This window comes from Staurois parvus, unplaced genomic scaffold (genome assembly GCF_062004578.1).
Source record: "Staurois parvus isolate SC_StPar_1 unplaced genomic scaffold, SC_StPar_1.0 ptg000508l, whole genome shotgun sequence".
NCBI classification, from domain to species: domain Eukaryota; kingdom Metazoa; phylum Chordata; class Amphibia; order Anura; family Ranidae; genus Staurois; species Staurois parvus.
This window is the reverse complement of record NW_028318304.1, coordinates 2,144,038-2,168,664: the sequence shown is the minus strand read 5'-3', so window position 1 is coordinate 2,168,664 and position 24,627 is coordinate 2,144,038.

The following is a 24,627-nucleotide window of genomic DNA, read 5'->3' as shown; positions in this document are numbered from 1 at the left end:
AGCTGCTGCCAGGCCCCTAATCTGCCATGGGCCCCTGTTGTCGCTTGTTGGCATATTCCGCTCGTTCAGATGCTCCTTCTCCTGCTACTCCTCTTCACGGATTCCGTCAGCAGTCTTTCTTGGAATCCGTTTCCAAGAGACAACAGTTTGCGAGCACGCACCAGACGGTGCAGAAACTGAACGTCCTCCTGTCCAAGTTGCTGCTGCCAGGCTCGTAATCTGTCATGCGCCCCTGTACCGCCTCCTCATGCTGCTGCCAGGTCCAGAGTGTGTCATGGGCCCCCGTACCGACTCCAAATGCTGCTGCCAGGCCCGTAATCTGTCATGGGCCCCTGTACCGCCTCCCCATGCTGCTGCCACGTCCAGATTGTGTCATGGGTCCCTGTACGGCCTCCCATTGCTGCTGCCAGGCCTGTAATCTGCCATGGGCCCCCGTACCGACTCCTCATGCTGCTGCCAGGCCCGTAATCTGCCATGGGCCCCTGTACCGCCTCCTCATGCTGCTGCCAGGTCCAGAGTGTGTCATGGGTCCCTGTACGGCCTCCCATTGCTGCTGTCTCTATCGCCACACTCTGCCATGTGCCACTTTCAGGTCTCCTCACACTGCTGGTGGTTTCCATTTTTGTCATAGGGTGCTGTATGGCCTCCCATTGCTGCTGCCTCCACCGCCACACTGTGGCTCCACACTCTGGTTTTGGCCCCGTGACTGCCCAAATGAGTGAAGTGTGCGGTGATTCTAAGATCGACGGCACTCATCTGCATGTCATACTGCCTGACAGTATTATTTCTCTTCCCCAGCAGACTCCAAGGGCATTTAAATTAAAGGTACAGTGTTCAGCACTAATATTAAGTCTCTCTGAAGCCTAGAAACACCCTTTTTTAAGTTAAATTCACAGCGAATATATTCGACTCGAATCGAAATTTTTCTACGAATTCGCCGAATCAGTCGAATCGAATTTTTGAATACTTCGCTCATCTCTAGTAAAGACCGTCTCTTAGCTAAAGATGCATCTCCAAGGGGGGTGGATGATCATCAACCACTTCTCTTATTTGTGCTACAAGGTCTATTTGCAGGAGTAAAATGTTCTTAGCTGGCAGAATCGTGTCAGGTTCGGATGGTACAATTGGGTCATGAAACATACGTGAGAGTGCATCGGGCTTACCGTTCTTTGTTCCTGGACGGTATGTCAAGTGAAACACAAAGTGGGAGAAGAACAGTGCCCATCTTGCCTGTTGTGGCCTTAGACGTTTTGCAGTTCTCAAGTACTCCAGGTTCTTGTGATCCATAAAAATGAGGATAGGATGGGAAGCTCCCTCCAGCAAGTAGCGCCATTCCTAAAGAGCTGCCTTGATGGCTAACAGCTCTCTGTCTCACACGTCATAATTCCTTTAAGAGGAGCTTAACTTTCTAGAGAAGAAAGCAACAGGGTGAAGAAGGGATTTGAGTCCCTGTCGTTGTGACAATATAGCTCCAACAGCATTTTCAGAAAAGTCTACTTCAAGGACAAAGACTAAGGCAGGATCTGGGTGATTCAGGATAGGAGCAGAGGTGAACAAGGTTTTTATTGTTCAAAGGCTCCTTGAGCCTCAAGAGTCCACTTGAAAGTAACATGTTGCCTGGTTAACTGTGTTACTAGTGCAATAATTCCTGAAAAGTTCTTAATGAATTTTCTGTAAAAATTGGCAAATCCCACAAAACGTTGTACTGCTTTCCTGTCTCTTGGAATGGGCCATTCTAATACGGACGTCACCTTCTGGGGATCCATAGCAATGCCATCGGGGGTGATCACAAGTCCGAGGAACTGAATAGTCTGTTTCTCGAACTCACACTTTTCAGCTTTGGCATAGAGGTGATGTTGGTATAATCTATCCAGAATCATCTTTACATGATCCCGGTGTCGTTCAAATGAGCTGGAAAAGACTAGGATGTCATCCAAGTAAAAGATAATAAATAAATCAAGATAGTCCCCAAATATATCGTTCACAAAGTGTTGGAATGTTTCTGGGGCATTACAGAGGCCAAATGGCATCACCAGGTATTCGAAATGCCCAAAGCGTGTTCGAAAGGCCGTTTTCCATTCATTCCCTTTGTAAATTCTGACTAAATTGTAAGCCCCTCTCAGATCCAGCTTTGAAAAGACACATGCCCCTCGTAGCCTTTGGAACAATTCGGGAACCCGGGGAAGAGGATAGCGATTCTTGACTGTTATTTTATTCAGATCACGGTAGTCTACACATGGTCTGAGGGTATGATCCTTCTTCTCGACAAAGAAGATGCCAGCTCCCGCTGGTGATGTAGAGGGCCAAATAAATCCTTTTTCCAAGCTTTCATCTATATAACTCCGGAGGACCTCTAATTCCAATTGGGAGAGGGGGTAAATTTGATCAATAGGAATTTCAGCACCCGGCAGAAGTTCGATAGGGCAATCATAAGGGCAGTGCGGAGGAAGAGCATTGGCACTCTTTTTGTTGAATACATCCAGGTAATCATGGTAAGCGACAGGAACGGGTTTCATCATCTCAGAATCAGGATGGATACTAAGAAGAGGAGTTACTGTGCATGGTTCCTTTGGAATGCAATGGTTCTGACAATATTCGGAAGGTAAAAGGATCTCCCCAGAAAACCAATTGATGGATTGGTTGTGCGCTCTTAGCCAGGGCATGCCGAGGATGACCGGAAATATCGGTGAAGTTATGACATCCAGACATAGAAATTCCTGATGTCCTGAGGAGGAGTGGCAGAAAATTGGCATAGTCTCTTGTGTCACAGGACCAGAACTGATACCAGAGCCATCAGCCAGATGGACCCAAAAGTCTTTGTGTCTTAGTACAGAGGGGGATCTTATTTTGGTTAGCGAAGGTCGAATCCATGAAGCAGCTACAGGCACCAGAGTCTATAATTACTAGAACAGTAATAGTTCTTTCAGCAAGTTGTAAGTGAAGGTGGAAGGAGAGGTGCGTTTGACTTGTTCCTTGGGGGTGCATCATATGGAACCAGCTAGGAGAAGACTTATGAGGTCTCACTGGACACGTCAGTACATAGTGACCTGCATCACCACAGTAGAGACAAAGGTTGGAGTTTTTTTCATCCTGCCTTTCCCGGATCCGTCGGTCAATATGAATGGCAAGGTTTATCAGGTCCTCTAACCTGGTTGGTACTCCAACTCGGGCAAGCTCATCTTTCAGGGTGTTAGAGAGGCCAAGACGAAACTGATAGCGGAGAGCAGACTCATTCCATTGAGTGTCAGAACTCTGACCCCACTGGAGGTGGAACAGAGGGTGTCTAGGGACCAGGGGGACAAGAGCGCCAGTAGATGTTGTTTGCAGCTCTTGCGGTTGGTGACCTTGGAAGACTGATGAACCTCCGATTCAGGCACAGTAGTAATATGCAGAGTTGGTATGGTAGATTGCCAGGTGTGCACCAGAGCAAGGCAGGAAGCTGGGATGGGAGACAGGAGCAGTGTCAAAGGAATAGCCAGGGTCATCAACGGGTGGACAGCAAGGTACCAAATCATAAGCAAGCCAAAGTCAGGAGCAGAGCCGAAGTCAGGAACCAGTATCAAGCAGGAGAGTAATCAGAGTCAGGTCAGGAACAAGCCGGGTCAGCAACAAGGAAATCACACAGGAATGAGCAGGAAACGGGGAACAGCTGAAGAACAGTCAGCACTCAGCATAGGCACCTTTTAAATAGTCCGTCTGGCGCATGCGCACGTCTATTCGCCAGCCGTCTCACAGGAATTCCCTTACAGTTACTAATGATTTGTACACCAACAGGCAGTGGAGCTGGAAAGCTCAGAGCTTCACTGGCCCCCAGAGAGAGGACCACCTGTACAGCTGGGAAGGAGTGGCCCGACTAGAAGGCCTGGTAGCAGCCACCAACCCATCAGCGGTACAGGAGAGAATATCAGTGAGTACCCCTGCACCCCCTGGGTTTATAAGGGAAGGAGCACTCTAGTGGGAAACCAGATTCTCCACCTGCCTGGGACTGTCCATTTCTTAAAGTGACAGTTCATCACTTCCCTTGGGCATCCTGTTCACGCCTATCCCAGTCCAAATCCCATAATAAAAATAACAAAACCAAAGCTCAAGGACTCGTCTTTAACTCTGGATGCAAGCCTGTATGAAGATGTGTGTTGCCTGGCTATGTAGGACTATAGGATGGACCCAAAATCTCTTTGCAAATTCTGCTAAGGGGGTAATGCTACAGCAAAATGAGCAAAGAGTGTGTTAAAATGAAGAGAATGCTTGGGATCAGTAGCAGGACATAGGAGATCCTGATTACACTATAGACATCTTGATATCACTAGACTAGAGGGATCACCAGCACCTCTATATACTGCAGATCTTTAGTTATTACTAGAGTGATCATCAGCAGGAAGAAGGAGGTTCCGATTCCTCTATATACTACAGTAGATCTTTGTTTATCACTAGAGGGATCACCAGTATGAGGAAAGAGGTCCTGATTCCTCTATATATGTTGGTGAGCTTTAGTTATCAACTAAGGGATCACCAGCAGAAGGAAGGAAGTCCTGATTCCTCTACATAGATCTTTATTTATCACTAGAGGTACCACCAGCAGGAGGAAGGAAGCCCTGATTCCACTATATAGATCTTTAGTTAAAATCCCATTTAGAATACTGTGTCCATTTCTGGAGACCTCACTTGAAAAAAAAAAAATTGGCGAGACAGAATGACAAGACAGGCAATACAAATGGTGCTGGTTTTGAGGAATAAACAATATTATAGGAGAATGGAGGAAATGAATATGTGTATACCTTCAAGGGAAGGAGGGAAGAGGGGACATAAGTGAAACCTTGATATACATTATGGTATGGATTTACTAAAGGCAAATATACTGTTCACTTTGTAAATGAATTTTCCCTAGAGCTTAGTAAATGTGGTGAAAATGCACTTTTCAAACACTAAAAATAAAAATGAGTGTAACTTTGTATGGTGCATGTGCAAGATGAGGTGCATAGGATCCATTTTGTGCATGCGGGGGACATACATTTTTCAAATGGTGGAGCAAGAGCAGGGACACTGACTCCATGCAATCTGCTTGAAAAGGGAACCACAAGAAAGAAAGACAGGCAGCATGCACATAGGTAAGCATACTTGTTTATGTATAATTTATTACATAATATTTTTATTTTCTTGCAGGTAATAGAAGAAGTCCTCTTTAACTCCTTCCCGCCAGTCGTATGCAAATATGCAGCCTTTAGGCACGTGGGCCCTAACGCCGATAGGCCACATATAAGCGTACCCAAAGATAGAACTGTGCAGAGACTGTGTGCCATGCTCAGTTACCAGCGGCTAACAGTAATTAATATCAAAAATATATTTTTTTGTATTCTGCTTTTGAAGAAGAGCTACACACTGCTTTTCCATGTTTTTCCATGTATTCCTATTAGCTGTGCTGAACAAAGACTGTTTACAGAACTCAGCACCTCACTGTGAAATTTTTACACACAAACAAATCATCCAAGTAGTAAGTCCTTCAATATCACATAGCACAATTCAAAGTTTCAATCATACAAACCACAGCCTCAAAGCAGAATGTTTCTACTGTGCTGTTTTTAGCTAAACTCTGGGACTCCACTTGCCCTCCTGAGGATTTACCCCCAGGGGCGGACTGACCATTTGGAAACTCGGGCGGGGCCCGGGGTTAGTAGGGGGCCCCATGAGATGCCCCTGGTACCTTTTTCATAGGCTTTTTTGAGTTTGGGCAAGGACACAGGGGCCCCATGATCCCCTATTGCCCGGGGGCCCCATGAGTTGTCAGTCCGCCCCTGTTTACCCCCCTTCCTGACCAGGCCATTTTTTGTGTTACGGTGCTGCGTTACTTTAAGTGATAATTGCGCGGTTATGCAGCGCTGCACGCAAAATAAATTTATGAACTTTTTTCCTACTAATTGAGCTTTCTTTCGCTTGAATTTGATCGCCCGTGCGTTTTTTATTTTTTGCACTATAAAAAAAAGACAATTTGAGAAAAAAAACTATATTCTTGACTTTTTGCTATTAACCACTTGTCAACCATGCTATAGCCGAATAACAGCTACAGCACAGTTGTCCAATTCTGGGAGGGCGTCATATGACGTCCTCCCAGAACGTGCCCTCCAGTTTGCCCCCAGGGGCCTGCACCTGGCAATCTCCATGATGGCTGTGTCCTACGTACGCAGCTCATCATGTGATGTGGTAAAAAGCCAATAACAGCGGCCTTTTACCACGTGATCAGCCGTGTCCAATGACACAGCAGATCACCGGTAAATGCAGTTGCCGGTTATCGGCTGCACTTTCCTCACACTAATGAAGAAAATATAGATGCCGCGCTCTATCAAGACCTATTACCTGTATATAGTATAAAAACTGTATTTGCTGTATTAAATCTGTATTAAACTGTATTAAATCTCTAATAGCTGCATGATCTCTTATGTGTAACCATACATGATTGTAATGCCAATCAATACCCAAACATGTGTTAATAGTGAATAAATGAATTAGGAAAGTATATATCAAAATTGGTGATATAAAAGAAAAAATAAATAAATTAAAAAATAAATAATAAAAGTCTGTACAAAATTATTCAAATTTGTGTCCTTCGATGATTCAATAAATAATCCAATTAATAAACTGAAAAATGAATAAAAGGTGAGATTCAATAAATATTGTGCAAAAACACAAAACAAACTTGGTGCAGTGTTCAGCAAGGATGAAACATCTGTGTGCTCTCCTTCCAATCAGCCTGAGGTGATGCAGGTGAAGGTTGCAGATAGAGGGCTACTATGTAAGCCTGGATGGTCATATGGATCTCTCCCTCCTCAGATCTTTCCTTGATCCAGCCCTTTAGGCATTCCTCATACGGATCATGTAAATAGAGAAAAGTGCATAGTGCTTTATCGTTGATAAAAATAAACACTTTAGTTTGTGCTCAATATGCACTCACATTGATTAAAAACAATCTGCACTTTGTATAATAGCCGCTTAAAGCGGTGAAGACCAGCCTCTCAGGTGTGCTCGCATACACTACCAGTGCTCACCGTGTAAGAATGCGTGGTGATGTCACTGCCCCTCCCCAACGCGTATCTCCACAGGGATTCGTGGCTTCGTCCAGGGGATGTAGTATGACAATCACAATACCCAACTCCTTATATAGTGTTACGGCGCCATTTTCTTGTAGTTCTAACTGGTTCCTCCATCTTTTTGGGGTCATAACTGTGTTTATCTCTCCTGAGAGCTATTAATGACAATATAACTCTTTTGTAGCAATTACATATAAATTTATCAGAGTGTATTATATATCAAATACAGTGTATGTCCCAGTATCCTACGGCTAGCCTACTAGTGCACGTAGCATGCACTCTCGAGATGGTCTATATTAACATTATAAAATACATATGAAAATACAAACAAACATAATTAAAATTACAAATCCATTGTAAATAATCCATGGATGATGTTAGCATATACCATTCATTGCTATATGAAATTATACATATGCAGAAAAATTCTTGTAACATAAAAAAAAAATTAATGAAATTTATTATAAAATACCCAAAATAACTAAATATATATAAAGTTATTATTAAGAGTAACCTCATTAATAAGTTACCTTTTATTCATTTTTCAATTTATTAATTGGATTATTTATTTAATCATCGAAGGACACAAATTTGAATAATTTTGTACAGACTTTGATTATTTATTTTTAAATTTTTTTTTTCTTTTATATCACCAATTTTGATATATATTTTCCTAATTCATTTATTCACTATTAACACATGTTTGAGTATTGATTGGCATTACAATCATGTATGGTTACACATAAGAGATCATGCAGATTTAATGTAAATACAGTTTTTATACTATATACAGGTAATAGGTCTTGATAGAGCGCGGCATCTATATTTTCTTCATTTGTATGCACTGATAACTCACATTTATGAGGGTGAGCAAGATAGCCTGCAATCTTATTTATAGAAGCTGTTTATTATACACCTTATTGGCTCACAAGTAAATTTTTAATATTAACTTTCCTCACACTGTCAAAGCATGAGGAAAGTACTGCCGATAACCGAAAATTGTCAGAGGACGGATCGGCACCGATCATCAGGGCACTGATTACCAGTGCCCTGATGATTAGTGCCCAGCAGTGCCACCCACCAGTGCTGCCCACAAGTACCAAGCAGTGCCACCCACCTGTTCCTATCAGTGTCCATTAGTGCCACACACCTGTGCCCATCAGTGCCTAATAGTACCACCCACCTGTGCCCATTAGTGCCCATCAGTGCCACCCACCTGTGCCCATCAGTGCCTAGTAGTGCCACCCACCAGTGCCCAGTATTGCCCTTATCAGTGCTTCCCAGCAGTGCCACCCATCAGTGCCCATTAATGCCGCCAGTCAGTGCCATCAGTCAGTGCCACCCATCAGTGCCCATCAGAGGACAGATCGGAAACGATCATCAGGGCACTGATCATCAGTGCCCTGATTAGTGCCCAGCAGTGCCACCCACCAGTGCTGCCCACAAGTGCCAAGCAGTGACACCCATCTGTTGCCATCAGTGCCCATCATTTCCACCCACCTGTGCCCATCAGTGCCTAGTAATGCCACCCACCTGTGCCCATTAGTGCCCATCAGTGCCACCCACCTGTGCCTATTAGTGCCTAGTAGTGCCTCCCACCTGTGCCCAGCAGTGCTACCCACCAGTGCCCAGTAGTGCCCCCCATAAGTGCTTCCCAGCAGTGCCGCCAGTCAGTGCCACCCATCAGTGCTGCCCATTAGTGCTACCCATCAGTGCCCATCATTTTTGCATATCAGTGCAGCAGCATCAGTGCCGCCTCATCAGTGCCAGCTAATCAGTGCAGCCTTTATTTTTTTCAAATTTTTTTGCTCTTTTTTTGTTTATAGCGCAAAAATAAAACACCCAGCGGGGACTAAATACTACCAAAAGAAAGCTCTATTTGTGTGAAAAAAATGATAAAAATTTCATATGGGTACAGTGTTGCATGGCCGCGCAATTGTCATTCAAAGTGCGACAGCCCTGAAAGCTGACAATTGGCATGGGCACGAAGGGTTTATAAGTGCCCGGTAGGCAAGTGGTTAAACATGTCCAGTAATCACCATCCGGGAGCCGGTGATTGACAGCCGCGGCCGCAAATGGCGGTGCGGGAAGGGCGTGCGTGTAACTCGTGCTGGAAACTGGAAATGCAAAATCACATATATATATATATACCTGATTTTGTGTACCCGTGCCGCCCTGTAGCAGTATTTCTGCTATAGGGCAGGCGGGAAGTGGTTAAGGTTGACTTCGAATTCTCCAAGTCACAGGTAAAATACAAATTTGAGAAATGCTCTACCTGCCTTAGGTTTTATATTTATTTCCATTCAGTGCTGAAATTTACAAAACCCAATCACTTTCCTGCCACAGCTTTTGATTGAATAAAAGCAGCAACAGACTTATGAAGTCAGTTTTCTGCTCTCTTCTGTCAGCATTTTTACTTGTCAGCACATGTCAATGCTGCATATTTGATCCATAGACGACCTTTCTTTTTCCCAGTCTGAGCAATGCTGTGCAGGGGGTTACAAAACCATGTAAAATGCAGGTACTTATATTGAATTTAAAATACATTTAATTATATTGTAATAAACATGTACATGCATTGGTTGGTGTTGTTTAATATCTGTACAAAAAAAAGTAAAAAACATAAAATAGAATTGATTCAAAATCACTTTAGTTTCCTTTTAAATGGGCAAAACAGTTTTAAACAGCTCAGATAAACAATTAAATTAGCAAGTGATAAAAAAAAGAGTCTGAATAGCAACCCAATGTAACATGTTGTACCTGATCTACTCAGATAAGTCAGAGTAACTCAACTTTTGTATAAAAAAAAAAAAACAAACCCTCTGGGTGATTTATGTACAGTGCAAGGATTTTAACAAACTTAGTTGCAGAATCCTACCTGTTTCTGAAAAAGCTGCCTGTTCCACAATATCCGGTGCACACTGACTGAATAGGAGGGACTGCTTTGTTATAATCACCTGGTGCACTCTTTGTGTTCTAAGGAGAAAAGCTGCAGGGTCTGCATTTCTTTGGAAGTGATTAATCCTTGCAGAGTATCTCACCAAAACTAAAATTTCTGTTACAGAGAATGCCTAAAATCTTACTGGTATCTTAGTGCCGACTTCTGAGAAAAGTAATTTTTAATTACAGTCAATTACAATATGGCTCGTCTAACAATTGTATATGTTATTTTTTTTATTTATTTACTATATTTATTTCTTCATGAGAATGGAGTTACCCTGTATATATGAGCACTGAAAAGATGGTTGTATAAATGGGCAGACACTGGCAGTATTTGGTTATCAGTCCTGGGATATAGTATAGGATTGCTTAGCATGATCACATAACAAAGAAATATTTGATAAACGGTTTATTTCAAATACCTTTCAGCACAGACTTTTAATAACAAAAATTAGCAATAGAAATGTGGCAAAGAATTTGTATTCTATAAATCTTTCAGAACTTTCAAAATATATTCAAATTAATCTCCCGTATTTATCAAGAAATATATTGCACAATGGGAAATATAATAACATGGATTGGCACGGATTGGCACATATGTAAGCAATAAAAAACGTAAAATGGATGTAAACCCTAACTTAGAACTTCTCTTATTTTCCTTGATTTTGTCATTGAATGTATTTTGTTATATCTGTTCAACAAGTGCAAAAAATAAGGTGTTCATCCTGCTAAAGCTAATAATTTCCTTTGCCCTCTATCTCTGCTGACTGTTGTCAATTAGCATTGTTTCCTGCTCTCTCTGTGGACTACAAAACACATTCCCTCATTAAGGAGAAGAGTAGAGATGGGTGTCATGTAGTTCAAACACACTTCCTGTCCTCCATAAATACAATAAAGTGAGCAAGTGTTGTCACCCTAGGACAGGAAGTGTGTTACTGGCAGGGCTGGGGAAACTGCTGAAAAAAAAAACGAATTCAGCCTCCACAACTGAGAACTGGTAATTTTTGTTCTTGGATTTAGATATGTTTTAACATTCTTTTTAACCTGAGTCTCTGCTTTCTATTTATTTGATTTGACTGGATCAAGGCTTTTCAAACTGGCTATATATACACAGCAAACATTTTTCTATACATTTTGGAAGAAATGTCTGCCAGCAATGGCTGGTTTGAAAGTTTAATAAATGCATTGAATTTTCACAGTAGGGCTGAATGCATGGATCTGCACTGGCTGTCTCGTGCATATTCACACTCATGCATACAGACAGATTGTAGCCTCATGCTTGCAATTATATTTAAGTACAAATACCAATATTTAATCACAAAAATGATAACAGATGTTAATTATTTTTCAGATGCCAATTTTTATGATTGGCACATTTCAAAACCTAAACAACAATAAATTTGAAAACTATCCGTTATTAAACTTGCATTAAAGCATTATAAAAAGCATGACCAAAGGAATGTGGACACCCCTCCAAATTACTGAATTCATAAGGTTAATTTACTAAAGGCAAATAGACTGTTAATTTTGCAAGGGAACTTTTCCTTAGCTTAGTGAATGAGATGATGTTCTGCCGACTTCCATCATCCAATCATATGTAAGCAGGGGCGGACTGACAACTCATGGGGCCCCCGGGCAATAGGGGATCATGGGGCTCCTGTGTCCTTGCCCACACAAAAAAAGCCTGTAAAAGGTGCCAGGGGCATTTCATGGTGCCCCCCACTGACCCCGGGCCCTCGGGCAGTGCCCTACTTCTCGAATGCCAGTCCACCCTGTCAGGGATCCACGATCGGCGCCACCAACATGCGACAATCGCACGACCACGACTAACAGTAATACGTCACGCCCACGGCGTCAGACCCCAGACCTTCTCACCAAACTCCCGACCGAAGGACCGGCCGATCTAAAACCGCGGTGTGACGCATGTAACAAGGCCACACTTAGCTGCACCCAGCACAGCGATTGCCCAGCTAATGGACTACAATCGGTGCCTGCAGCCTAAATGCGCTTGTTACTGGGTCGGGTTAATTACGCAACTAACCCTCTACTGCCACCACCACTTTTGTCGGAGACTGGGAAACTCCCGTTATCAAATATACACTATAATGAATGAAATATTGATCTATATAGCATGGCCCACGGACCTGCTATACAGAGATATACCAAACAGTAGCATCTCTTCAAAGGCAGAGATTCGTGAATTGCAAGTAAGCGCTTAGAAACAGTTTAACACTTTCAGAAAGAAAGATTTATTACTAAAAGGGTCAAAACAGGTGCAAGACAATATTTACAAAGAAATGTCACAAAAATATATATATATATGTATATAAAGACACAGAATAGAGATAATTAGGAAGAAGATTACAGGGTTAAGTTACTTGCCCATATGCCTGGGTTTGCAGATCCAAGTTGTAGAGCAGGGTGATTTCTTGATCTCCTTTTGTTACGATGTTGCTGGGAGATCTCTGTGTGTGTCAAGCTCTAACTCACTTGTCTCTTTTTAAAAGTCCCTCTCAGAGGGGAGGGGGGCTCTTACTACACATTTTGGGAGTGGTCAGTGGGAAACTGAATTAAACTACAGCTTCATAATACATGACATGAAACATACGGTTGACCTGAGGAATGTGCAATTACTCTGGTCAGTTTGATAATGTGTGGGCTTACACCATTTTGGGTCAATGCTTCCCAGCCCTCTGAGAAATGCTGCCTTATCAGACGTAGGTGAGAAAGGTGACAGTTTCCCCAGACTGCTAGCCCCACCAGGAATGTTTCTCCTGGGCTGACCCCCACCATCTGTCAGGAGATAACGTTGGTCTCTCAGGACTGGAAAGGGGGGATGTGAGGAATGATCCAGGAATACCTCAAATAACAGAAGGAACAAGAAAAAGAAGAACTCCGCTTCCAGCTCTGATGATCTAGTTTGTTACACACCCCTGTATGTAAGATAAAATACAGGGGTTTTTTTTCCTCGCACTTGATTGGACATTCTTTTCAAAGTGAATTTTCACTGCATTGACTAAGTTATGGAAAAATCCCTTTGCAATGTGCTTATTTCCCTTTTGTAAATCATCCTCATGAGTTTACGTAGAAGATACTATAAACGCTACAGCATTAAAGATATTTTAAACCAGCCTTTTCAACACGGAGGAACCCTTGAAATAACTTTCTGGTCTCAGGGAACCCCTGTTAATAATAATATATATGCTAATAATAATATATCTACAACTCATGGTATGATCAGAGCTTTTTGTTAATGTGAACGCGGGGGAACGAAGTTTCGGCACCTCTAGCACTGAAAGTATGTAATAGCAAGGGGTGCTAAGGTGTGCTGGAGGATCTGTTTCTGCTGGCTGCGGGGGGATCATTGCCACTAAAGGGGATCTATTTTTATGTGGTAGACTATTGTTGCTGGGGAGATCTATTGTTGATGGGGGTCAATTGTTGCTGAAATGGATCTACTATTGAGGGAGATGTCTGTTGTTGCTGGCTGCTGGAGAGTCTATTGATGCTGGCTGCTGGGGGATCTGTTGTATCTTCTGGGGGTCTATTGTTGCTAGGGTGGTATTTTATTGCTGGAGCAATCTATTTTTGCTGGGGGGGGGGTCTAATGCTGCTGGCTGTGTGGATCTATTTTTCTGCTTTTTTTCTTATCATTAACAAATTCCATACAAATTATTTAGCACCACAAAATGGCACTTGGCTCTGTATTCTCTAACAGGGGCGGTACTGGGAGGTGGGTAGGGGGTGGAACCAAGTGAAGGTGCTTGGAGGTGGGTAAGGGGGTGGAGACAAGGGACTCAGATGGGGGAGGGTTCCTGCACCTATTTTTTTTAGAAAAAAAGCCATGATTATGATGGTCAGTGGGAAGAATGCTGTATACACTTGTGTTCATTGGAAAGACTTACCCCCTTATAGATAGCTAAAAAGATCAATGGTGTCAGTGGGAACCTATTTGAGAGGTAGAGATTACTCATTGATCAAGGAACCCCTAGCAACCCCTGTAGGAACCTAGGTTGAGAACCCCTGTTTTAGATAATTGTGCACGTCCAGCGCAGGGGCGGACTGACCATTTGGAAACTCGGGCACTGCCCGAGGGCCCAGGGTCAGTAGGGGGCCCCATGAGATGCCCCTGCTACCTTTTTCATAGGCTTTTTTGAGTTTGGGCAAGGACACAGGGGCCCCATGATCCCCTATTGCCCGGGGGCCCCATGAGTTGTCAATCCACCCCTGGTCCAGCCTCTTGGCAACAATTTGGAGACAGTCCTTTTCTATTTCAGCATGACTGTGCAACTGTCCACAAAGCCAACTTCATAAAGACATCGTTAGATGAGTTTAGTGTTTAAGAGTGGCCCAGTAAAAGTGGCTTGCAAAGTGCCCTCACCTCAAAACTATTAAACACCTTTGGGATGAATTGAAATACCTAGCAGCAGAGCAAAGGACCAATCAGGGAGCAGGAGAGCTAACCAAGCAATCTCATAGACTGTAATGCAGAGTGCTTGGTATCATAAAGAGATCTAGTCCAAAACAACATCTCTATAATGCAGGAATAGACTTTAGCTACAAATCCAGATAGACTCTGAGACTGAGGTGGAGGACACAGTACTGCTGCAAACCATGCTAGAACATGTAGTTCCTTGTAGATACTGCTATGCTGTGTGGTATGGGCACAGAACTACAGATCCCAATAGACTTAGGGATCTCAAGGAAGAGATGAGGGGGTTCTTTTTACTCTGCCCAGGAAATGTTCGGGACTTGGCGACAGACTGGAGAAGAAAGTAGAACATCCAGGGAAAGTACTGAGTCCTAGGGCACTCACCCACCATGGCAGCCTACTCATCTGCATCTACAGCCTTACAGAGTAAGTTAGCTGGACATCATCTGCGGCTGCAGACATACAGAGCAGGTTCAACGGAGTTCAACTGATAAGAATGGGCGCTGTGGAAAATGCTCTCAGTCAAGCACTGAAGGTGCATCTTTATTAAGTGAGACAAAGTAGTAAATAAAATTTGACCAGCCTGAAGTGAACAGTGTGACTTCAACAGATGGCGTGTCCGCTCTGAAGGGAGCTGAGATCGGAGAAAGCTCCTGATGGCTACAAATCACGTGATGTCAGTGTACCAGCGTCCAGGATGGCGCCATCACGGCAAACAAAGGGCGGAAGGCAGTGTCCGGCGTCGGCTTCAGCTGGGAGTGTATGCAGGGTTACCAAGACTTGGTAAGACTTGGACGCCACCTGGGACGCTGATACGCTGACATCATGTGATTCATAGCCCTCAGGAGTGTTCTCCGATCTCAGCGTTCAGAGTGGACGGCCATCTGTTGGAGTCACACTGTTCACTTCAGGCTGGTCAAATTTTATTATATTTGCTACTTTGTCTCACTTAATAAAGATGCACCTTCATTAAGGTGCTTGACTGATAGCATTTTCCACAGCGTCTATTCTTTTCAGTCAGCTTTTAACCTCAGCTTGTTCAATTAAGCTTTAGCAATAAAACCTGCAAGCTGACAGGTTTCCATGTAGAAGTGCACGAGATTCTGAATGAACCAACTTTACTAAATAAACCCCAGTTTGCCATCAGGCTCATTGGATGCTACCATACTTATGCAGCATACCACTGAGCAGTGCCACATCACCTGTTCTGGATTACCCTATTATCTAAGAACCACTTAACCCCTCCCTGCATCGGTTGCTTGCCCTTTTCATTGCTATTAAGCCTTGTTCAAATTATTCCTGCCAGAGCACTTCATTAAGTCTCCTTCTTCTTTAACTGAGAGTATCTAGAAGCCACTCAACATCACCATTAGTGCACCACCAAAAGGTCCGCAATCACGTTGGCAGAAATAACTATTTTTTTCTTCTATGATACATAGTTAGTCTGGCTGAAAAAAAGACAAAAGTCCATCCAGTTCAACCATAAAAACAAAAAAAAAAAGTTATAATCTTACACTCACAGTTGATCCAGAGGAAGGCAAAAAACCCAGCAAAGCATGATCCAATTTGCCCCTGCAGGGAAAAAAAACTCCTTCCTGTTGCACCGAGAGGCAATCGGATATTCCCTGGATCAACTTTACCTATAAATAGTAACCAGTTTTAAGTCTAAGAAAGAATCTAGGCCTTTTTTAATGCAATCCACTGAGCAGGCCAGAACCAACTCTTGAGGGAGTCTATTCCACATTTTCATAGCTCTTACTGTGAAGAAACCTTTCCGTGTTTGCAGAATAAATTTATTTTCCTTCAGACATAAAGAGTGCCCCCTTTTCCTCTGTGATGACCTCAGGGTGAATAGATCTACACCGAATTCACTATATGAACCACTGATGTATTTATATATGTTGATCATATCACCCCTTAATCTCCTCTTCTCAAGAGAGAATTATGACGGAAGCGTAGGCAGGACAGAACACACAAAGAAGATGGTAAACACACAAAGCTTTATTGGACTATGGGAGGCACTCAATCAGGGTAGGAAGGTAGCGTCCAGGTACCCAAAAAGGGGAAGAGAGGGGAGGAGCCCAAAATAATTGTAATCAGGCCCACGATAGGGCAATCTAGGTAGCGATGGCCCGAGCACTCGGGGGGGGGGGGGGGGGCAGTCCAGGTAGCTACGGTACTCCAGACACGCAATAGGCAGTCCGAGCAAGTATTAATCCCAGCACACAATGGGGGCAGTTCAGGCAGCACTAATCCAGGCACTCAATGGGGCAGTCCAGGTAGCAATAATCCGGGCCCTCAATGGGGCAGTTCAGGTAAGGGTAATTTGGGCACACAAGAGGGGCAGTTCAGGCAAGGGTAATCTGGGCACACAATAGGGGCAGTTCAGGGCACTCCGCAACATGCGGCTTGTAGGGACACTGACGGTAGGCGGCTTGCAGACACTCAGCAGCAGGCGGCTTGTAGGGACACTCACGGTAGGCGGCTTGCAGACACTCAGCAGCAGGCAGCTTGTAGGAACACTCACGGTAGGCGGCTTGCAGACACTCAGCAGCAGGCAGCTTCCAGGGACACTTGATCAGCAGACAGGGGGCAGCTTTTCAGGGACAACAGCAGGCTCACGAGGACTCAGTGGGGTCTTGGCTGTGGGGTCTGACCTCAGTTCAGACCTCACACAGCTTTCCAGGGACAACAGCAGGCTCACAGGGACTCAGCGGGGTCTTGGCTGTAGGGTCTGACCTCAGCTCAGACCTCACAACAGCTGTTCTATCTCTCTCTAGTGCAGGGGACCAACACAGCGGTCAGCTTGTCAGGGACACAGCAGGCTTGCAGGGACTCGGCAGGGTCTCGGCTGTGGGGTCTGACCTCAGCTCAGACCCCGCACAGCACCCTGTCCCGAGCGGGGAATGAGCACACACACACAAAACTAGGTCCCGCGCCGGCTTACTTAAGCCAGCGCAGGATGCTTCCCGGTTGCCCCGGCAATGGCCGGCCCAGCGTCAGGTTGCCGGGGCAACGAGGCATGCCCCCCTCAATCGGGTCAGGGAGTGAAGCCTTTGTCTCCAGCGGGTGCAGAGCGTGGGAAGCCTTGTGCCCGAGCTGCGCCTGCCGGGGGCGTGTGGAGACAGGTCGGCGGCACTGCGCCGGGGATTCTTGGTGGGGGGACCCGAGAGGTGCTGCCCGCACCACAGGGTGTTTCCTCCCGTCCTGCACAGCCTTTGATGAAGGCTGGCAGGACACAAGGAATCTGCAAGGGGGGAGGGAGGGGTGGATCAAAGGGAGAGGGAGCAGAGGGACAGCAGGCAATGGGGGGTGGACCGTGTTAAGAATACATTCAGTTCCTCTAATCTTTCATCATAGCTGAGCTCCTCCATAACTCTTATGAGTTTGCCTTCTCTGTACTTTCTGCAGTTCCCCAATGTTCTTTTTGGGAATTTGTGCCCAAAAGTTAACTGCATATTCCAGATAAGGTATTACTAATGATTTGTACAGGGGTAAAATTATAGCTCTCTCTCTGGAGGAAATTATGTAGAAATTATTCCTCCTGATTTCATAGTAGTCTTTAGCAATTTTTTCACCTTCATTGAAGTTCTAAGGCAGACTTAGACCTAGCAAAGTCACTCAAGAGCCTAAGGCAGTGTAGCCTCCAGGGTTTTATACTATCCGTTTCTGGCTGCTCTTATAATACTCTAGGTCAGGGGTAGGCAACCTGCGGCTCTCTAGCTGTTGTGGAACTACATTTCCCATGAGGCATTGCAACATTACAAAACTGACAGTTCCAGCTATGACTTGAAGAGGCATGATGGAACTTGTAGTCCTGTGGCTCTCAGGTTGCCTACCCCTGCTCTAGGTGACTGTTACAGTTTAAGCTGGTTGTAAAAGCCCTGTTACTTGCAATTATTGTATTTAAAGTGTATTAATATCATTGTCATTCATTTCACCCCTTATCTCTGTCTTCTTTTACCTACAGTTGTGGCCAAAATTATTCAACCCCCACTGAAATTGAGTGTTTTGGCCAGTTTGACATTGCTTTTGATCATTCAGTCATCTTGCTTACATTTACATTAAAGAGGCACTTGTAGGTCAGACAAATATAACATAACAGTTATAATGAAATAACCACAAATGTCTTTTCTGTGCTCACAGCATTATCAGTTTTATTCAACCCCCAAGTGACATTCAATCTTAGTACTTAGTACAGCATCCTTTTACAGTTATAACAGCTTTTAAACGTGAAGCATAGCTTGACACAAGTGTCTTGCAGCGATCTACGGGTATCTTCGCCCATTCTTCATGGGCAAAGGCCTCCAGTTCAGTCACATTCTTAGGCTTGCGCACTGCAACTGCTTTCTTTAAGTCCCACCAGAGGTTCTCAATCGGATTTAAGTCTGGTGACTGCGATGGCCACTCCAAAATGTTCCAGCCTTTCCTCTGCAACCATGCTCTAGTGGACTTGGAGGTATGCTTGGGATCATTGTCCTGTTGAAAGGTCCAACGTCTCCCAAGCCTCAGGTGTGTGACGGACTGCATCACGTTTCCATCCAATATCTCCTGGTACTGAAGAGAATTCATGGTACCTTGCACACGCTGAAGCTTCCCTGTACCTGCAGAAGCAAAACAGCCCCAAAGCATGATTGACCCTCCACCATGCTTCACAGTAGGCAAGGTGTTCTTTTCATCATAGGCCTTGTTCTTCCTCCTCCAAACATAGCGTTGATCCATGGGCCCAAACAGTTCTAATTTTGTTTCATCAGTCCACAGAACACTATCCCACAACTTTTGTGGTTTGTCCACATGGCTTTTGGCATACTGCAGTCGACTCTTCTTATTCTTTGGAGACAGCAAGGGGGTACGCCTGGGAGTTCTGGCACGGAGGCCTTCATTACGCAGTGTGCGTCTTATTGTCTGGGCTGAAACTTCTGTACCCACATCTGACAAATCTTTTCTCAGTTCCTCAGCAGTCACACGGGGACTTCTCTCCACTCTACGCTTCAGGTAGCGCACAGCAGTCGAAGTCAGCATCTTCTTTCTGCCACGACCAGGTAGCGTTTCAACAGTGCCCTTTGCCTTGAATTTGCGAATGATGCTTCCTAAGGTGTCTCTTGGTATGTTTAACATCTTTGCAATCTTCTTATAGCCATTGCCCTTCCTGTGAAGAGAAATCACCTCTTCTCTTGTCTTCCTGGACCATTCTCTTGCCTTCACCATGTTTGTAACCACACCAGTAAATGTCTAGAAGGAGCTGAGTATCACAGTCATTTTAAAGCTGCCTAATTGGTGCTTATTATGCTTGATTGCTGCTCGGTGACATCCACAGGTGTTTTCAATACCTGATGGAAAGCACCTGTATGAACCTCTGTTCTTCAGAGTGGTAGTCTTTAAGGGGTTGAATAATTGTGGCAATGAAGAAACCACATAAGAACCATTTACTACTGTATTACATAAACAATTGATGTCATTTTAGTTGCATTTGGGTAGTTACAACGTCCTTGTAGGATTTGATTCTGAATACAATTCCAAATGTACACTATAGTCCCTAAACCCCTTTACAGCATTGGGGGTTGAATAATTTTGGACACAACTGTATTTTATGACAATAAATTTAGTTTTTTTACTAATTGGTCTGGTGTTTGCATTCTTTGAAAAAGCATTATAACTGGGTACTAGTGTCACTGTCTGTGATTTCTCTGTAAAACTGTGTGTTTGTTTAGTCAGCCTGGTGTGTCAGAGGGGCTGAGGTCTTTGAAAAGGTCAAGTCCAGCAACAGAGAACCCATCCTAACTAGCAGCTCTTTCAGGGGTAGCACTACACAAACATATGGTGTTAGTAAACTGAGTTACGTGAGTAGCTTTTTTTTAATTGATGCCCATCCAGCATTTGGTTGCAATAAGCACAGCATGGAATAGGCCCCATTCAAATAGTAGGAACGTGCGTTCCCTTTCACAATTTTTTGTGCTATTTACACAATTTTTTGTGCTTTTTACATGCTCTTACGTGTATCACACATATGACATTCATTAAATGGGCTGTCCTATGCATGTTTGTCATGGCTCAAGGACTTAAATTTTGGCCCTGAGCCAGGCGTGTTTTTACACGCACGTTTATGCTTACACACTTTTTGTCGCCCGATAATTGCAGCAAAATTGTACCACATTTGGGGTGGCATTAAGGATAAATGGCAGGATTAATGGATAAATGGCACCCAAACGCGCGTCACATGTTTTGGCATGATTTTAATGTGATTTGTCCATTTCTGCCCCTGATTCCAAATTGCTAAGTGTGAACAAACAAGCTGAAATGAATTACGCATTGGTTAACAAGTATAGAGAACCAGCATTTGAACAGGATACCAAGTATCGCCTATTAGGTTTGTCCTCAGTTAATCTATGGTTATCAAGAAGTGTTTTGTAAGTTCATTTATTTGGTGCAAACGTTAGACAAAGGACCTCTTTATTATAGATAGAAAACAAAAAGAGTATTTAGTAAATATCGTAAGTCTTGTGTAATGATGATTGAATCTGCCCAAGTTCAGTTCACCAATGGTTTTAGTGAATCTTGTTTAACTACTTCCAGTCTGGGCCAATACTGACATTCCTCTCATACCTGTAAAAATCTGCATTTTATTGCTAGAAAATTAATTATAGCTCTTAAACATTATATATTTTAAAGCAGAGGCCTTGGAGAAAAAAATGCTTGTTGTTGCAATTTTTTATGTTGCACAATATTTGTAGATTTTTGGGAAAAATACACTTTAAAGGAATTTTAGTGCACACAGAAACACTATAATACTTACTCTTTTGGTAAAACTAAAAACTGAATAAATAGATACCTAACATGCAATGCTTTTAAATTGCGCATGTCTGTGGAACGATGCCAAACTACAGATATAAACAGAAGCCTGGGACTGGACAGAAAGTGAGAGGGGAGAGAGCTGGAGAGAGTTTGCTGACTACCGGGGAACTGGACCAGGCTGAAGAGATATAGAAAGAGACGAGAAGGAAACCCTGACCACTAGCCTTGCTGCCCTGTTCAGTGATACAGTCTGCCAGCAGGTGAACGGACAGAACACTGCCAGTGAGACCAGAGAACCTGTGGGGGTTCCCACCAGGAGAGATAGAGAGACCACCAAGACCTGTTTGAAGCCACTGACTGGGTGAGAGAGTCCCATACACCTGCCAAACAAGTGAACACTGACATTCTCCCTATAATTACTACTTTACCTGCACACAGTTATGGACATTGCATCCAGATAACATGTGTTTCAGCCTAGTTCCCATAGCCGCTACTGTTGAACACAATTGCAGCACAGTCCAATTATCAGAGCTGACTGCAGTTTGCATCTCCTGCAGGACATGTTACATCAGTGCTCCATGGACTATTGGCTTACCATCCTAAAGGAACATCTACTATCGTTGCCATTAGTTATTGCAGCCCAGAGTGGAGTTGCCCTTTGCCAACAAGTTCTACTGCTAGTTAGACACTTTATTTTTCTAAAGCTTCCTATATTCCCTGAGTGCAACAACCAAGCCCAGTGTCACTTAAAGGGAGAGTACTTGTCCTTTCTTCTTCCTCTCCTTTATGATAATCTTTTAAGGAATTGTCGCCTACATCACTTCTTACTTCTGCACCAACTGCGCCCCATCAAGCGCACAGAAGAATCCTCTTAAAGGGACATTGATTACCCTGGTCAAAGAGCTCTTTCTATCTCAGATTTAAGCCTTGCCATCAGGTTCTGAGGGCCCAAAGTGACCTTTTTTACTGTTTGTTGCTCACTGGGGTTGACAACGCCTCAGGTTGAAGGTATTGGGCTAACTTCTGAAAAGCAGGCCTGCTAACAGTGATTGAGTTTCTGCTGTATGTGTTGTTTCTTTGCTTAGAGTTGCCAAAGAGTAATACTTGCCATTACACGTACCAATACCATGTTTTACTGTTTAAACAAACCTACATTGAAGTTTAATATAAACCTCATATCAGTTTACTCTAATTTGTGTGAGTCTACTTTCTGGTGGTAATTTATTCTGGTCAAAATCCTGTGGTGTCAGCAGGGGTTGAGCTTTCAGAAAGGGGTTCAGAATGACAGGAAGCCCGAAAATAACTCAGCAACTCCTAAGGGGGTAGTGCTACACTACTTTCAGAATAAAGCAAGGACAAGTGGAGATGGGGGTTGTGTTCCAAAAAAATAAAATAAAATGCTGTACAGTGGGGAGAGAGTCTTCTTGTTCAGTTTTAAGGGCAACATTCAACATACAGAAATCATGGATGCCTTAAAACTGTATATGGTGTTACGGAACAGTCTGATTTTTACAAACAGTCCCAGTTACAGTGTGTACAATAGCAACACATTGTGGCTGTAGAATAAACTTTTTTCCTTGTAGATTTAACTTGGAAAACATACAGTAGCAGCACCTCAATCACATTCATTTCAGTTTGAAAAAAGTCTTTTTGCAGGTACTCTTTGACAAGCAGATAGAGACTGGCCAGTAGTTCCCCATGGCTGTGCCTGTTCTTGCTAATGCCAGACTATCACTGCCTGATACCTATCAAGCTCTCAGTAAAGCTGGCTAAACACTGTTCAAATTTCATCTAGACTGAACTGAAATTTCAAAGAATTGGTCTCAAAGTTGTTCAGTGGGTGGCCATATTGGCTGTTTCTTGCCTCAATTCCCTTGATTGAAAAAGCAAAAGAGCAGCATGAAACTTGTCAGATAAGCAGCAGCTGCATTCAATCAGATGCAGCCGATGTTCAGGTGTTTTGACAGCTGCCAAGGCCATCTGTCAAAACACCATTGCCACAGCTGAAGATTCATCTATCTGTGCTGTGTAGCATGGTGAGACAAATTGGTTTGATTTTTTTTCCATTAAGCCGTTAAGCTGAATCTTAAAAATGTATATGTGTATAACAAGCTTAAGATTTGAGATTTCACAGATAATATAGCAGTGCAAAACTGGCAAGCAGCAGGATATTTTTAATGAAGGAGAAATAACTGAAATGTACTGGAGAAAAAAAAGTACAGAGTAAAGGAGTAAAGAGACTGCAGATGAAAAAGAAGTGTACAATTTGCCAGCAGCAGGACAACTTTAAATAGTAAGGATATGCTCAAATTAAAAAAAAGCAAAAATTGCAGGCCAGGGTTTTATTGCTACAACAATTAAGATAAGGCAGAGTTTACAGCAGTGTAAAATTGGCCAGCTGCAGAACAGTTTAATCAGGTTTAATGGGCTTGATAGGTGTTTCCCTGTTAATGTAAGGTGGTTTAGGTACACACTGTTCTTGCACTTTATTGTTCTTTCAAAGGATGCAGTGGTGTGATATATACCAGTGGTCTCCAAACTATGGCCCTTCAGCTGCTGAGGAACTGGAAGTCCCATGAGACCTTGCAAGACTCTGACAGCCACAGGCAAGACTCCCAGAGGCAGAGGCACGATGAAACTTTTAGTATTTCAAACCCTGGAGGGCCATAGTTTGGAGACCCCTGATATAAACAAAAGGCAGCACCAAGAATACAGGGTCAGTAGCAAGTGAATGCTCTGCCTTGTGCACCCCAAAAGTAAAAAAAAGGCCCTATCACCATAAAAAAAAAAAAAAAAAAAAAAAAAAACCCACAACAAAGAATGAAAACCTCAAAATACAACTCCTGAGAACTCCTCCTTTTAAAGAGAAGCCCTGCAGCAAAAATATAGACATAAATAAATAAGTTTGCTATGAATGAGACAGCACCAAAATGTTATTGCTGACCTCAAATCAACCACAAAATATACTGAAAGACATTAAAACCCCCCCAATAGTAAGAACAAAAAAGGCAGCAACCCTTTAAGAGCTAGCAATCAGAATTAATGTATCGTTTTCTAACTGACCATAATCCCTCCTTCTGCATTTTGTCAGCTTCCCCTGTGCTTTCCCAACAACAGCTTTTGATTCACTAACACAGTGGTTGGTTTGTGCTCCCTCTTTGATAGTGAGAGGGTTTGCTTATTCAAAACTTTAGTGGTCCTGCTAGGCCCACTGGCCATAGTTTAAAGGCCATGCAGTGCATTGCGGTTTAAAACATTTCTCTAGGGCAAATCTGCAATTGAGTTTGCTGGGACTGTGAATCTAGAACCAGCAGGATTTGCATTAAACCCATGGCAGCGGTGATCCTGAACCTCATCTCTAGTCTGGTGGAAGTACTATAGGTT